This window comes from Macaca fascicularis, chromosome 1 (assembly GCF_037993035.2).
Source record: "Macaca fascicularis isolate 582-1 chromosome 1, T2T-MFA8v1.1".
Lineage (NCBI taxonomy): Eukaryota > Metazoa > Chordata > Mammalia > Primates > Cercopithecidae > Macaca > Macaca fascicularis.
This window is the reverse complement of record NC_088375.1, coordinates 32,014,857-32,030,810: the sequence shown is the minus strand read 5'-3', so window position 1 is coordinate 32,030,810 and position 15,954 is coordinate 32,014,857. Positions and strand designations below refer to the sequence as shown.

The window sequence follows — 15,954 nt, the reverse complement described above, 5'->3', positions numbered from 1 at the left end:
TTCCAAACGAAGAAAGCAGATACTAGAGATAGTAAGTATAACTTGCCTATAATTACAGACTTGTGAAACTGGGACTGAAATAGGTTATTATTATTCTTAAGACTAAAAATTGCAAATCAAAACCACAATGAGATACCATCTCACATCAGTCAGAATGGTTATTAAAAAGTGAAAAAATTACAGATGTTTGCAAGGTGGTGGAAAAAAAGGAACACTTATATAATGCTGGTGGGAATGTAAATTAGTTCAGCCACTGTGAAATGCAGTTTGACGATTTCTCAAAAATTTAAAACAGAATTAGCATTCAACCCAGAGGAATAGAAATCATTCTACCAAAAAGATACATGCAGTCATGTGTTCAATGCAGCACTATTCACAATAGCAAACATGGATCAATCTAGATGCCTATCAACAATGGACTGAATAAAGAAAACATGGTACATATACACCATGAAGTACTACGCAGCCATAAAAAGAACAAAATCATGTCCTTTGCAGAAAGACAGATGCAGCTAGAGGCCATTATCCTAAGCAAATCAATGCAAAAACAGAAAACCAAATACTGCATTTTCTCACTTATAAGTGGGAGTTAAACACTGAGTACATATGGACACAAAGAGGGGAATAGTAGATGCTGGGCCTGACTCCACAGGAAAAGTGGAGGGTGAGAGGACTGAAAAACTACCTATTAGGTACTATGCTCACTATGCTCACTACCTAGGTGATGAAATCATTTGTATACCAAACCAGTGACACACAATTTACCCATGTAACAAACCTGTACGTGTACTCCCTGAACCATAAATAAGCAAAAATACAAGAATAAAACAAATAAAACCCCCACTCTCTTCTTTCTTCTGATGGTTGCTGGTCAGAAAATGTCTTAGAATAATTTCAAATTTTATAAAAATGATTTATATCATATCAAGTATCTTTTCTTACTGCAATGGAATAAAACTAAAAATCACAAGAGGAGCTTTGGAAACTGTGCAAATATATGGAAATTAAACAATATGCTCTTGAATGACCAATGGGTCAATGAAAAAATTAAGAGGAGAATTTTAAAAGTTCTTAAACAAATAAAAATGGAAACGCAGCATACCAATACCTATGAGATACAGCAAAAGCAATAACACAGAAACTTATAGAAATAAATGCCTAATCAAAGAAATAGAAAGACTTCAAATAAATAACCTAATGACACACCTCAAAAAACTATAAAAGCAAGAACAAACCAACCCAATATTAGTAGAATGAATAAAGAGCAGAGCAGAAGTAAATGAAATTGAGACCTAAAAAACATACAAAAGATCAACAAAACAAAAACTTGATTTTGGAAAGATAAACAAAATCAACAAACCCTTAGCTAGACTAAGCAAAAAAAGAAGACCCAAATAAATAAAATCAAAGATGAAAAAAAAGACATTACAATTGACTCCATGGAAATACAAAGGATCATTGGAGACTATTGTGAAAAATATATACGCCAACAAACTGGAAAACCTAGAAAAAATGGCAAAATTCCTAGACCCATACAATCTACCAAGATTGAACCATGAAGAAATAGAAAATCTGAACAAACCAATAATGAGTAAAGAGACTGAAGCAATAATAAAAAGTCTCCCATCAAAGACATGCCCAGAACTTGATGGCTTCACTGCTGAATTCTACCAAACACTTAAAGAAGAACTAATATCAACTCTACTCAAACTATTCTTAAAAAGTTAAGAGGAGAGAATACTTCCAAACTCATTCTATGAGGCCAGCATTATCTTGATACCAAAAGCATACATGGACACATACAACAAAGAAAATTATAGGAGACCAATATCCCTGAGGAACATAGATGCAAAAATCCTTAACAAAACACTAGCAAACCAAACAACGCATTAAAAAGATATGCCATGTTCATGGATTGGAAGAATTAATATTGTTAAAAGGACAATATCACCCAAAGCAACATACAGATTTAATGCAATCCCTTTCAAAATACCAAAGACATTCAAATAAATAGAGAAAAAAAAAAAAAAAAAAAAACTAAAATTTGTATGGAACTACAAAAGACCCTGAATAGCTAAAGCAATCCTGAGAAAAAAGAACAAAGCTAGAGGCATCACTCTACCTGACTCCAAATATACTACAAAGATATAGTAACCAAAACAGCATGATATTAGCATAAAAACACATAGACCAATGGAACAGAACAGAGAACCCAGAAATAAATATACACATTTATAGTCAACCTAAATTCAGTAAAGGCACCAAGAAAATACACTGTTGAAAAGATAGTGTCTTCCATCAATGCTGCTGCAAAAACTAGATATCCATATGTAGAAAAAAATAAAACTAGACTCCTGTCTCTCACCATATACAAAAATCAAGTCAAAGTTGATTAAAAACTTAAAGGTAAGACCTGAAACTATGCAGCTAATACAAGAAAACACTGGGGAAATGCTTCAGGACACTGTTTTTGGCAAATGATTATTTGAGTAAGACCTCAAAAGCACAGGCAACAAAACAAAAATAGACAAACAGGATGATATTAAGCTAAAAAGCTTCTGCATAGAAAGAAAATAATCAACACAGTGAACAGGCAACCTATAAAATGGGAAAATATTAGCAAACTATCCACCTGACAAGGGATTAATAATGAGAAAAAAAGAATTAAAAAGTACGCAAAAGATAGGAATAGACATTTCTCACAGGAGGACAAACAAATTGCCAAGAGGTATATGAAAAATTACTCAATTTGCATCTGGCAAATGCAAATCAAAACTACAATGAGATATAGTCTCACCTAGTTAATATGGCTATTATCAAAAAGACAAAAAGTAACAAGCACTGGTGAGGATGCAGAGAAAACAGAACACTCATACACCATTGGGGGAATGTAAAACTAAAATTGCCATTATGGAAAACAATATGGAATTTCCTCAAAAATTTAAAAATAGAACTATCACATGATCCAGCAATCCCACTGCTGGGTATATATCCAAAAGAAAGGAAATCAGCAATATCAAATAGATATATGCGCTACCATGTTATTACAACACTATTCACAATAGCCAAGATACGGAATCAACCTAAGTGTCCATCAAGATATAAATAGGTGGGGGAAAAAAGCAATATGTATACATAATAAAATATTATTCAACTATAAAAAATAATGAAATCCTTACATTTGCAGCAACATTATTGGAACTGGAGGACATTATGTTCAGTGAAATAAACCAGGCACAGAAAGACAAACAATGAATACTCTCACTCATATGTGTGAGTTTAAAAAGTTGATTTTATCAAAGTAGTGAGTAATATGATAGTTGCCAGAGGCTGAGAAGGGTAGGGAAGAAGGAATGAAAAGAGGTTGGCTAATGGTTACAAAAATGCAGTCAAATAGAAGGAATAAGTTCTAGTGCTTCTAGTGAGGAGATTATAGTTAACAATTTACTGTATATTTCAAAATAGCTGAAGAGAAGTTAGAATGTTACCAACACCGTAAGTCATAAATGTTTGAGATGATAGATGTCCCAATTTCCCTGATTTGATCATTACACATTGTATGCATGTATCAAAATATCACATGTACCCCATATATAACTATTATGTATAATTAATTGTAAAAATTATTTCTACTCCCTGATTCTAAAATAAAAGTTGGAAAAAAGTTATTTCTAAAGAGTAGAAGGCCCTATTCTTTCCTCCATGTTGAATTGCCTTTCAGAGAAAACTATGTTACCGTCAAAATCTTTGGAGGTTTAGGTGAATATAGAATGGTAAGTGTATTTCTCATTACCAGAAATGAGATGTAAGACACATTAGAATAACAATTTTCACATGAATACTATGTTTAAGGATGAAAAGGCAATATTTAAATTTTATACAAAAGGCTAGAAAGTCCTATTTTATAGGGAAATATTTTGACTTTTAGAGATGAAAGTATTAAAATCAAATTCAGATCTAATATTCTCTAGTACAAGAAAAATAAATATTTAAAATAAAATTATATTTGATAAATATTCATGAATATAGATAGGTCTCACATTCCTTGTAAAGAAAAGTTAAATGCTAAGATTCACTACCAAACCATTGAAAAAGTATAGCCATTACACATATTTGAAACAGTTTTGAATCATAATATTTCTAAAATTAGGAAAATGGCAAAAAATACCATTCAGAAAATTTCACATACTAAATCCCTTTAGTTTGTTTCCAAAAAATAATCACTGGTAACTATTTGAATCTAGAAATACTGTAAATAATCCATAACTGCACATGCTTCTAAAGGGAGATGAAAACATGAGATAAAGTTTCAGAAGCAGTGTCTTTGACCCACTAGTCTCCCTCTTTCTTTCCACCAGCTTAAAAAAAAAAAAAAGAAAAAAGCTTCAGCAGCTCAAATAAAGTAGTTTTTTCTTTTTAGCAACTGACTGTACTAGCTCCTTGTTTTTTTGTTTGTTTTTGTTTTTGTTTTTGTTTTTTTGAGACACAGTTTCAATCTTGTTGCCCAGGTAGGAGTTCAATGGCATGATCTCGGCTCACTGCAACCTCTGCCTCCCAGGTTAAGCAATTCTCCTGCTTCAGCCTCCCAAGTAGCTGGGATTATAGGAATGCACCACCACGACTGGCTAATTTTGTATTTTAGTAGAGACGGGGTTTCACCATGCTGGTCAGGCTGGTCTCGAACTCCTGACCTCAAGTAATCCACCCGCCTTGGCCTCCCAAAGTGCTGGGATTACAGACGTGAGACACTGCGCCCAGCTGACTGTACTAGCTTCCTTACTTTTCTTCCTTCCCATACTTTTTTCCAATCAGATTATAGTATGAACACATTTATAACATGAAGTTTTACTGACAAAAGAGTACTAATATATATTTACACAGTTTCCTATATAAAGCATTCTTTGTTTTTAAATTAGGCATAATTCTCTTCATTTTCAGGGTCATTAGGTATCTTATTATTGCCATTTTTTTCCACAATCATCAACTGCCTCCTTCTGCTTTCAACTGATGAATGCTAATCAGAAAATATCTAGGAGGAATCATTATACGGAATTACTTGTAACAGCCCAAACTGTGTAGCTTTATTACATGATACTTCACAGGCATTTGATTTTTTATTTATACATTAGATATGTTTTATTCTTTTATATTTATCAATATTTCATTATTAAAACATCCAGTCAATTCAAACTACTCCTCAAAAGAACTTAAGTAGCAAAGCATGAAAGGACCATTAGTCGTCAATGGCAAATAGGATAAATAATAGGCAATGTCTATCAAAGAGAACTATACAAGCAATATAGTATCAAAGAAAGTAAACAAATAGAGGCCGGTCAAGGTAGCTCACACCTGTAATCCCAGAACTCTGGAAGGCCAAGGTGGGCTGATTAACTTGAGGTCAGGAGTTCAAGACCAGTCTGGCCAATATGGTGAAGCCCTGTCTCTACTAAAAATACAAAAAATTAGCCAGGCATGGTGGTGCATGCCTGTAATCCCAGCTACTCAGGAGGCTGAGGCATAAGAATTGCTTACAGTGAGCAGAGATAGCACCATTGTGCACTCCAGCCTGAGCAACAGGGTAGTTTTGAGACTGTCTCAAAAAAAAAAAGAAAGAAAAAAAAGTAAACAAATAGAGACTAAAGTAAACCTGTCGTCCTTTAATAAATTTAAAAACGTACCAAAAGGCATATGCGTTCAAAATTTACCTATTTCCTCTACTACTTCTCCTACCTGGTAACTTTTCTCGATCTTCCCTATCATTACCCTAGCAAACCAGCATCATCTTGTGCTTAGACACCTGTAGGGTCTTCCAGTGTGGCCTTTTTGAGTTGTTTGTAGTCTCTCTTCAATTCATTACTCACAAAAGAGACAAAGTATTTTTTTCCACAATGCAAACCAGATTACATTACTTCTGTTTTAAAACACTTCACTGGTTTTATATTGCCCTTATGCTAAGATCCTAACAGGTGCTATAAAAACTGGTCTCCATGCATTCACCCAGTCTCATTTCTCTTTTATGTTGTTTAGGATTAACTAAACTACCTCTACCTCCCCACCAACTCATATCCCTCACCCAATAGTCACAAATATACTTGCTATGTTCCCTACGGTCTCAGGATATTTATAACTGCTGCTTACTAGGCCATCACACTTCTTTTTATTTAATTCAGATGCAATCTTTAGGTCTCAGTTTTAATAACACTTCCTCTGGGAAATCTTCTTGAGTTCCCACAGGGAACCAGACCAGATTCTACACTTATTATGGTTTATAATTATTTACTTCATTCAGCTTTGTCTTCTTGACTAGATTGCAAGTCTCATGAGGGGAGCAACATCTGCTTTGTTTGATGTTGCATCTCAAGTGCCTACACTGTGGTGCTAGACACAGAATAGGTGTTGAACAAATAAGTATTTAACATAATTTTAATATAAGGCACATAAAATAGCTAAAAGAGTCTATCAAAGGACTGAAAAACACTAACATCCAGTCTATGTGAAGCTCAGAATCCACAAACTTCACAAGAAAAAGCTAGAAAATGTATTTCCCAATTGTGGGAGGGGGGAATTAACCTCCTAATATATTCAAATGAAGGGCAGTATTAGTCATCTATAAATCTCCCTACACTAAACTAAATATGAGTATTTCACTAGCGCTTTGAAAAGTCCTATCTAGCAAGACAATGATTAATTACTTATCATCTTAACAATGCCAAATGCTGCAAAATACAGGATCAATGCACTTTAAATGTACTATCAAATGTAGTATTAAAGCAACTTGGTCTAAGTGCCAAGAATCAAATAAACCTCTGAAGTGATACATATCACAATCTACTGATTTAGTTACCTCTCAAGGGCAGAAAACAATTTCATGTTGTCAATTTCATTTCATTATGAGACAAATTATTAGCAACTAAGAATATTTAAGAATAAGTTAATTTAGTGGCAAAAGAAAGAAAACCTCCTCAACCTGACAAAGACACTTTATGGGAAAACCTACATCTAGCATAATATTTAATGGTGAAATATTTAATGGTGAAATATTAAATGCTTTTTTCCCAAGACTGGGAAAAAGGGAAGGATATCTGCTCTTACACATCTATACACATTGTACTAGAGGTCCCAGCCAGTATAACAATCGAGGAAAAAAAAAAAAAAAAAAGCCATACAAGAAAAGGAAGATATAATTGTGCACATAAGAAATACTAAAATGTCTTTCCAAGAGCCCACTAGAATTAATGAGTAAATTTTGTCGGAACACAGGTCAATATATAAAAATCACTGCATTTCAATATACTTGCAAGAAACAGTAGGAAACAAAATTTAAAAACAATAAATCATTTAAAATAGCCTTGAAAAACAGAAAGGAGGTGAAAATGTAAAAAACCTCTACTCTGAAAACTATAAAATGTCATTTGAGAAAAATTAAAAGGTCCTATATAAATGGAGATATATATATGCACTATCTTTTTTTTTTTTTTTTTTTTTTTTTTTTTGACAGTCTTGTTGTGTCTCCCAGGCTGGAGAGCAGTGGCGTGATCTTGGCTCACTGCAAACTCCGCCTCCTGGGTTCAAGCGATTCTCCTGCCTCAGACTCCCGAGTAGCTGGGACTACAGGTGGCCACCACCATGCCCGACTAATTTTTGTATTTTTAGTAGAGATGGGGTTTCACCATGTTGACCAGGCTGGTCTCGAACTCCTGAACTCAAAAGTGATCCACCTGCCTCGGCCTCCCAAAATGCTGGGATTACAGGCGTGAGCCACTGCACCCGGCCTACTATCTTTATGGAATGGAAGAATCAATACTGTTAAGAACGTCAATTTTTCTCAAATTGATCTTTAGATTCATGGCTATTGCAATTAAAATCCAGGCAGTTTTTTGTAGAACTGACAAGCTACTAATTCTAAAACCTATATGTAAACATAAAGGATCTAGGATAGCTAAAACAATCTCGGGAAAGAGAAAAAAAAAAACAGAAAACAAAAAACAAAGTTGAAAGACGGGCACAATCTGATTTCAAGACATATTATAAAGCCTTAAGAGTTAAGATCTTGCATAAAGGATATACAAAATGATCAGTGAGAAGAAGAAAGTCTAAAAATAAACCCACACTTATATGGTCAACTGAATTTCAATTAAAAATTCTAAGACAAATCAAGGAAAAAGGAAAATTTTCTCAGTAAATGGTACTAGAAAAATTTGAATAATCTCCTGGGGAAAAATTAACTTAGACCAAGTCCTCACAATATATAGAAAAATTTAAGTGAGATGGATCATAGATCTAAACAAAAAAAAATTGAAACTGCAAACATATAGCTTCTAAAGGAAAACATTCTAGAAGAAGAATATCTTCATAACTTAAGAATAGACAAAGATGAACAGGTGTAGTGGTTCACACTTACAATCCTAACACTTTGGGAGGCCTAACCAGGAGGATCACTTGAGCCCAGGAGTTCAAGACAAGCCTGGGCAACATAGCAAAACCTTGTTCATACCAAAAACAAAATTTAGCTGGGTGTGGTGGTGCACAACTGTAGTCTCAGCTACCTGCAAGCTGAGGCAGGAGGACTGCTTCAGTCCAGAGTTCTAAGCTACAATGAGCTATGATCATGCCAACACACTCCAGCCTAGGTGACACAGCAAGACTGTGTCTCTTAAAAAATAGACAAAGACTTATTAGGATACTGGAAGCAATAACTATAAAAAAAGTTTAATACATTATACTTAAAATAAATGTTCTGCTTAGCAAAAGACATCATTAAGCAAATCAGCAAGCCAAAGACAGTATTAGCAAAACATATAACTAACAAAGTACTTGCATCCAAAATACATAACTGACACCTACAATTTGTTAATATGAATACAAATAATCCGATGAAAAATGGTGAAAAAACTGGAAGACACTTCACAAAAGAAGATATACAAATAACCATTAAGAAAATGAAAAAGTGCTCAGCATCCACAGTCATCAGGAAAAGGCAAAGTAGATGAGATACCAATATACACCCACAATGAGATACCAATATATACCCACTAGAATGGCTAAAACTAAAAGACTGACAGAACAATGTTGGTAGGGATATAGAACAACTGAAACCATACACTGTTGGTCGTAGTGTAAAATGGCTCAACTTTGAAAACTTTGACAAACAGTTTGGAATTTTCTTATGACATTTAAAAAAACTACCCTCTCTCTCCCATCAATTCCATCCAATAGAAAGGAAAACACATTGTCCACCAAAGACTTGCATAAAAATGTTCATAGCAGTATGTATAAAAATGAAATAGCCAAAACCAGAAACAGCCCACACACATCCATCAACAGGGGAATGAATAAACAAACCGTGATATTTCCATACAATGAAATATAGCAATGAAAAGGAACAAAACTAAAGACACACATAACGTGGATGAATCTTAAAACTAAAGGAAAGAAGCCATACATTGAAGAATACACATTGCATGATTTTATATGAGGTTCTGAAATGAGAAACACTAATTTTTGCTGAAAGAAATCAGAACCCTAGTTGCCTCAGCAGGGTGTGTGTGTGTGTGTGTGTGTGTGTGTGTGTGTGTGTGTGTATGCATGCACTCATGTGCACACATGTACCAGTCAAGACCGGCAAGAGGTATGAGGGAACTTTCAGGAATGAGGGAAGCATTCTGTATCTTGATACATGTGGTTACACACATGCATGCATGTCAAAGCTCATTAAAATGTAATATTTAAGACCTGTGTAAAGTGATAGCTGAAAAGCCTGAAAAGGCTGTGATGGCATTTGCATGTAATCAAGTGTTCAACTTCTGTGTAAAGCCACGAAATGAGAGCCCTAAATAATTTGAGTGAATTTTGAGGCATTGCCAGGAAATTATATAGTATAATGATATTTAAAAAGAAACATACCAGAATCCTTTGTAGCAATGTGCCATAAAGAAGGAGAGCTACTAAAATGTCTAAAAGAACAGATACTGGTGGATGGAGTAAGTATATCCAGCCTGTGCGTACTTTCACACTCAATCAGCATATCTGACTCATGGCTCAGTGTTTGTACTCAAGACACAACAGCCCAGCTGCAAGTGAGACACTGAGAAAAGACATATTAAATGCCAGTTATACAACACTTTGAGACTGCCCTAGCTAGCTGAGATCTAAGACAATGGGCTAAGTAAGCAAAACCTTTGAGAGGTTCCATTATGTTTCATCAATCATAAAGAAAAATGGAGAAAAAAATACCAATTTACATATATATTTACCACCTTCTTAGTGGGAGAAAGTCTCAAACACAAAATATGTATTTAAAACTCAATTAATAGGTCAAAACAGTATGCAGAGCAATAAAATAAAACCATACTCAGTATATTTCTTCTCATATTTTCCCCTAGGTATGTTATTACCTTTAATAAACATTTATTAAGTTTGAAGACAAGGAGATACTATGACTTCGAGGAAAGAATGTAGGCTTTACAATCAGACAGACTTGGGTTGGCATGATGGCTGCACCACTCATTAACTATGAGGCCTTGAGTATATCTTTCCATGTATCTCAGCTTCCATCTTTAAAATGGAGATAGTAAATACTTACCTTTAAAAGTTGGTTATGAAAACTAAAAACTTAAAAACAAAGCATACAGTGGCTATTCATTCAAAGCTCACTGATAGTAAGATAAGCATATTATTTTACCATCAGTAAGCTTTTTGTTCAATCGTTTTTCCTTCAGAAACTACATCCACAGGTAACATGCTGAGTTTTGGAAATTAATAATAACACTTTCTCTTTTCTATTGACTGCCAACTCCCTCATCATTCCTTTTTTAAAGTACATTAAAGAAAAGAAATATCGGCCAGGCACAGTGGCTCATGCCTGTAATCCCAGCACTCTGGGAGGCCGAGGCGGGCAGATCATGAGGTCAAGAGATCGAGACCATCCTGGCCAACACGGTGAAAAACCCTGGCTCTACTAAAAATACAAAAATTAGCTGGGCATGGAGGTGAATGCCTGTAGTCCCAGCTACTTGGGAGGCTGAGGCAGAAGAATTGCTTGAACCTGGGAGACAGAGGTTGCAGTGAGCCAAGATCACACTACTGCACTCAGCCTGGTGACAGTGAGAGACTCCTTCTCAAAAAAAAAAAAGAAAAGAAAAGAAAAGAAAAATCATTGTCTGAACTTGACCATGCTTTTTAGGAAAATCTTGTGATTAGGAATAAAATAACACAAAAATTACCAAGGCTTAGTCTATGAAAACCTAAGGTATGTGGATCTTACATTTCCCAGATAAATGAGGGGCTTTTTAAAATTGTTTTTTAATATTATGTTTTATGCTAGTGGACTGGATAAAGAAAACGTGGTACACAGACAGCATGGGATACTACACAGCCATAAAAAAATGAAATCACATCTTTTGCAGCAGAATGGATGCAACCAGAGGCTATTATCCTAAGCAAATTAATGCAAGAGTAGAAAACCAAAAACCCATGTTCTCGCTTGTAACTAGGAACTAAACATTGGGTACTCATGGACATAAAGACAGCAACAATAGATGCTGGGAACTACTAGAGTTGGAAGGGAGGGAGGAAGGTAAGGCTTAAAAAACTATGGGTACAATGCTCACTACCTGGGTGAAGGGATCAACCATACCCCAAACCTCAGCATCATGCAATATTCTGATATGGCAAACCTGCATGTGTATCCCTGAATCGAAAATAAAAGTTGAAATTATTTCTTTAAAAAAGAAAAAGAAAAATGATCTCAAGTTTTAAAAAAAATTTGTTTTACCTATACATTAGGCATCTCAATTCTTGTAAGATGTATTATCTATTCCTCTGTCTTCTTAAACCAAGAATTCTGACATAATTTAATATTTGGTAGCCTAAGATCATCACTATTAACATCAATTTGAATATTGTCTTCTGATATAATCATACCTTTGTAGCTGCTGGATTTGTTTGATTTCCATAAGAATTAGGTACCTTAAAAATAATACTCAGCTCTCTATATTTTATGAATCTATTTGCATAGCAAACATAGCAGTAGCCCCTCCTTCCTGTTCTTATTTGCTGTGCTTATTTTCTAGAGGCTTCAGTATCAGAAACTAAGCTTATAAGAACTTTTTCTCAAAGAGAGTAAATAAAGGTAACTGCTCTATGAGTAAAGTGCCATAGCTCAGGCCTAAGCTGTCAGTTATTTCTAGATAAGTGAGGAGGTAACTGTTTTAGTATGCAGCAGGTATGAAAATACACTTAAAAATAACACAGGAGAAAAGGAAATTTCAGCGTTTCTTACATCTCCCATGGCTTACAAGTATCCATCAATCATGATCTTTTCCTGCTTGGAAATTAAATTTTTTATATCATTTCATTTTTGTATCAATGAAACCTGATAAAAATTAGAATTATCTCATAGAATTTGGTTCAAAACAGCTGTATCCCTTCAACTTTTGTACAGTAAAAACAGAGAGAGAAAAGTTGAACCTTAAGACATTTCCTACAAAAGTTTGTTAAAATTATATGAAAACAGAAGAGTACAAACCTTTTTTAAATAATGGGTTCACATTATAGGAAAGAAATGTTGGTTCACATTCATTTTTAATTAAAAGAAAATTTTCTCTTATAAAAGAAAATTGCTATTTTTTAGGATATCTTATTGTTATGGCAACTGAAGTGCTAAAAATAATAAAGAAATATCAAAGTTGTTATAGCAACTAGAATTTTAAAAAGCCATGAAGTATAGAATGATCAAACCTTGGCTTGAAATGCAACATCTATGACTCAGTTTTCAAAAGAAAACTTGAAATACTCATGCTCTTGTCTTTATAAGTTGTCTCTGCAGTCCAAGTTAAAAAACAAAAAACAAAACCTTAATCATAAGAGTTGTTTTTTATATCACTTATATCTTTCATCATTCTACACATATTCAACAATGTGACTTTGACAACCCTACATATTACTGACTTCCAAGAATAGTGGGAAATATTGAGCACTCAATAAATGTCTGTTAAACTGAACTGTATTTGGTTTGTGTGAAATTTGGATTTTCTGCTCTTCTAACTTGCTTCCATACCTCCAATCTTGAATATTCTGCCCTAGAATACACTAAAAATGGAAAAGATTTACTTACTGCCAACATGTGGTGCCCAGATTCGTGCAATTAGAGTTCAATTAAATTAAAATGTTAATGAAGGTCTATTGCATGCTAGGTATTGTTTGAGGTCTGGAACCCTACTCTCACAGAAAAAATAAAATCAAGAAGGTGCTATAAGAAGTGGTAAGGCCTTTGAAAATTATTTTTTCTTTCAGACAGGGTCTGGCTCTATCATCCAGGCAGGAGTGCAGTGGTGCGATCTTGCCTCCTCCGGGCTCAAGCAATCCTCCCACCTGAGACTCTGGGACTACAGGCATGTACCACCACACCCAGCTAATTGTTGTATTTTTTGTAGAGATGGAGTTTTAACATGTTGCCCAGGCTGGTCTCACCCTGAGCTCAAGCGATCTGCCTGCCTCGGCCTCCCAAGGTGCTGAAATTACAAGGGTGAGCCACTGCATGCAGCCCTTTGAAGGATTTAAGCTGAGAAGTAACACAAATTAATTTATTTTCCCCAAAGATGCCTTATTGGGAAATACAATTTTAAATTTACATGCTTTGTATCAAAAAATCAAGAAGCGTCTTTAGTTTCCTATGTTCCTTGCTAATAACTAGTGACCAAAATGCAGTAACAAATGTAATATATGTTGCTAACATAGCACATTTCCCCAGCATTTATAGACAAACCTGGCTGGAAACAGACCCCTATGTATGTCTCTCCATACCTTTCTGCTTTATTTATACCCTCTATCTGTCTCCTTTGTTTCCCCCTAAATCCACTGGTGTATTTTTTTTTTTTTTTTTTTTTTTTTTTTTTTTTTGAGATGGAGTCTTTCTCTTGTAACCCAGGTTGGAGTGCGATGGCACAATCTCGGCTCACTGCAACCTCCGCCTCCCAGGTTGAGGCAATTCTCCTGCCTCAGCCTCCCGAGTAGCTGTGATTACAGGCGCCCACCACCATGTCTGGCTAATTTTTGTACTCTTAGTAGAGACAGGGTTTCACCATGTTGGCCAGGTGGGTCTCGAGCTCCTGACCTCGTGATCCGCCCGCCTCGGCCTCCAAAAGTGCTGGGATTACAGGCATCAGCCACCATGGCTGGCCCTCCATTGGTTTATCTTATGAGCTAGTAAAGAAGACTTGAGAAGCTGGGCTTGGTGGGAAAGAGTGCCATGGATTTTCCTTAGACCTAGAAAGGGACTTGCTGGTTAGGGAAAGCCTGTTATATATATTATAGATCCTCATAACTCTGTAGCAACATAATGCCTTCAAAAAACACAGATGCCCTTCCTTTAACTATCTTATCCAGTAAAGAAGATGACTAGTGATGACCACTATTATTTTAAAGCTAGCCTAATATAATTATATTGCCTTTCATTAAAATAAATATTACTATCCTTTAGATTAATGATTTACAATACCTTGCTTGATTCTACTCCATGCTTACCTGCATCTTAAACAAAAGCTTAATTGTCCTAGTTTTTAAAAAAGGAATTACGAGCACTGAAAAAGCACCAGAAAAGGAACCTAATATAATTTTACATAGCTGGAATAGTGCTTTTTAAAAGAAAGCTCAAAAAAAAAATCTGTATTGTAGCTCTCAGTATCATATTCACACTGTCAGCAGTAATTTATTTTCTGGAAGACAACCTAATTTATAACATTAGATTAATATGGCAAATACACATTTTCATTGATTTTATAGTTTGCTTCTAATAGATTATGGTCATGAGAGTTAAGGGTATAGTTTGTATTTAATTGTATATCTCCGTATATTTAGATAACACTGAATAAAATACAGACACACAAACACACACACCCAACACTGGTGAAAAGAGGGTCTGTGAGGACTTTTTTCCCCCATGAAATGGTTTGGCATGTTATTCAAAGTTGAAAACCCTGACACAAATAGTAGAAATGTTAAAAAATATCTCTTAATAATGATTAATTACTCTGGCAATACAAGCGAAAGTGAAGGCAGCTAAAGAACACTATTTAAATAAGTTGATAATAAACTAACTTAATTTTTTAGTTTACAGTGCCCATTAAGCTTTGGAAAATCTCCAACTACAAATCATTATTAACAGATAAAGAGTTACAGAGAATACAGTTAATAATAAGATTCTCATTTAAACATACATTTGCTCTTTACAAGAAAGCACTAAAGAAATGTCTTAACTGTTATGGCCTCCTCTATACTTCCCCCATACCTCATTTCCATCCAACACACTGCACTGTCAGCTCCTAGACCTAGAGAACTCACTTATCTCTGTATCACTCAGGGAGCCTAACACATAGTGCTTCAATCATAGGTACTCAGTGCATGTTTGTCGAAAGGATAATGTTTCTGTTGACTCTGCATTTCTGTCCCAAAGATCTCACAATATGTTGTAACAGACTTTACTAACTTTATAAAAATGATGTATGATAAAAGATGAAATGCCAGCAGAAAGAAATGGTATGAAAACCTTCTAACTCTCAGACCAGGGATGTATTCACTAGAAGATCAATACGATCCTACTGCAGGGGCCTGAAATAATTTACTAAGCAATTCAATTGACTAATCAACAAAGGTCTCAGTGTGCTTGATCATCTTCTTCACTAGGCAATGGAGCTCCTCTGACAAAATATTTCATTACTGTTATCCTTGGTGGCAAGCACAGTGCCTGGCACACAGTAGAAGGTAACAATATTTGCTAAATAAATCAGGTGGACTGATTAGCATCCCTTTCCTGTTGAACATCAACATAAAATATTATTTTACATAGCAGGTGTCTTATCTAGAATAAACATCAGGATTCTTTTAAATTATCAGAAATTGGGGTGACTTAAAACCACCCAGAATATAAAGCTGTTTACAAGAAAGCTAAAAATATTA

General features: G+C 34.8%; 1 protein-coding gene across 18 annotated transcripts in view; it reads right to left on the bottom strand.

Annotated features, from left to right (window-relative positions):
* RABGAP1L (RAB GTPase activating protein 1 like) overlaps positions 1-15,954 on the bottom strand; it is a 799,577-nt gene that overhangs the window by 527,955 nt on the left and 255,668 nt on the right. The window lies entirely within an intron of this gene.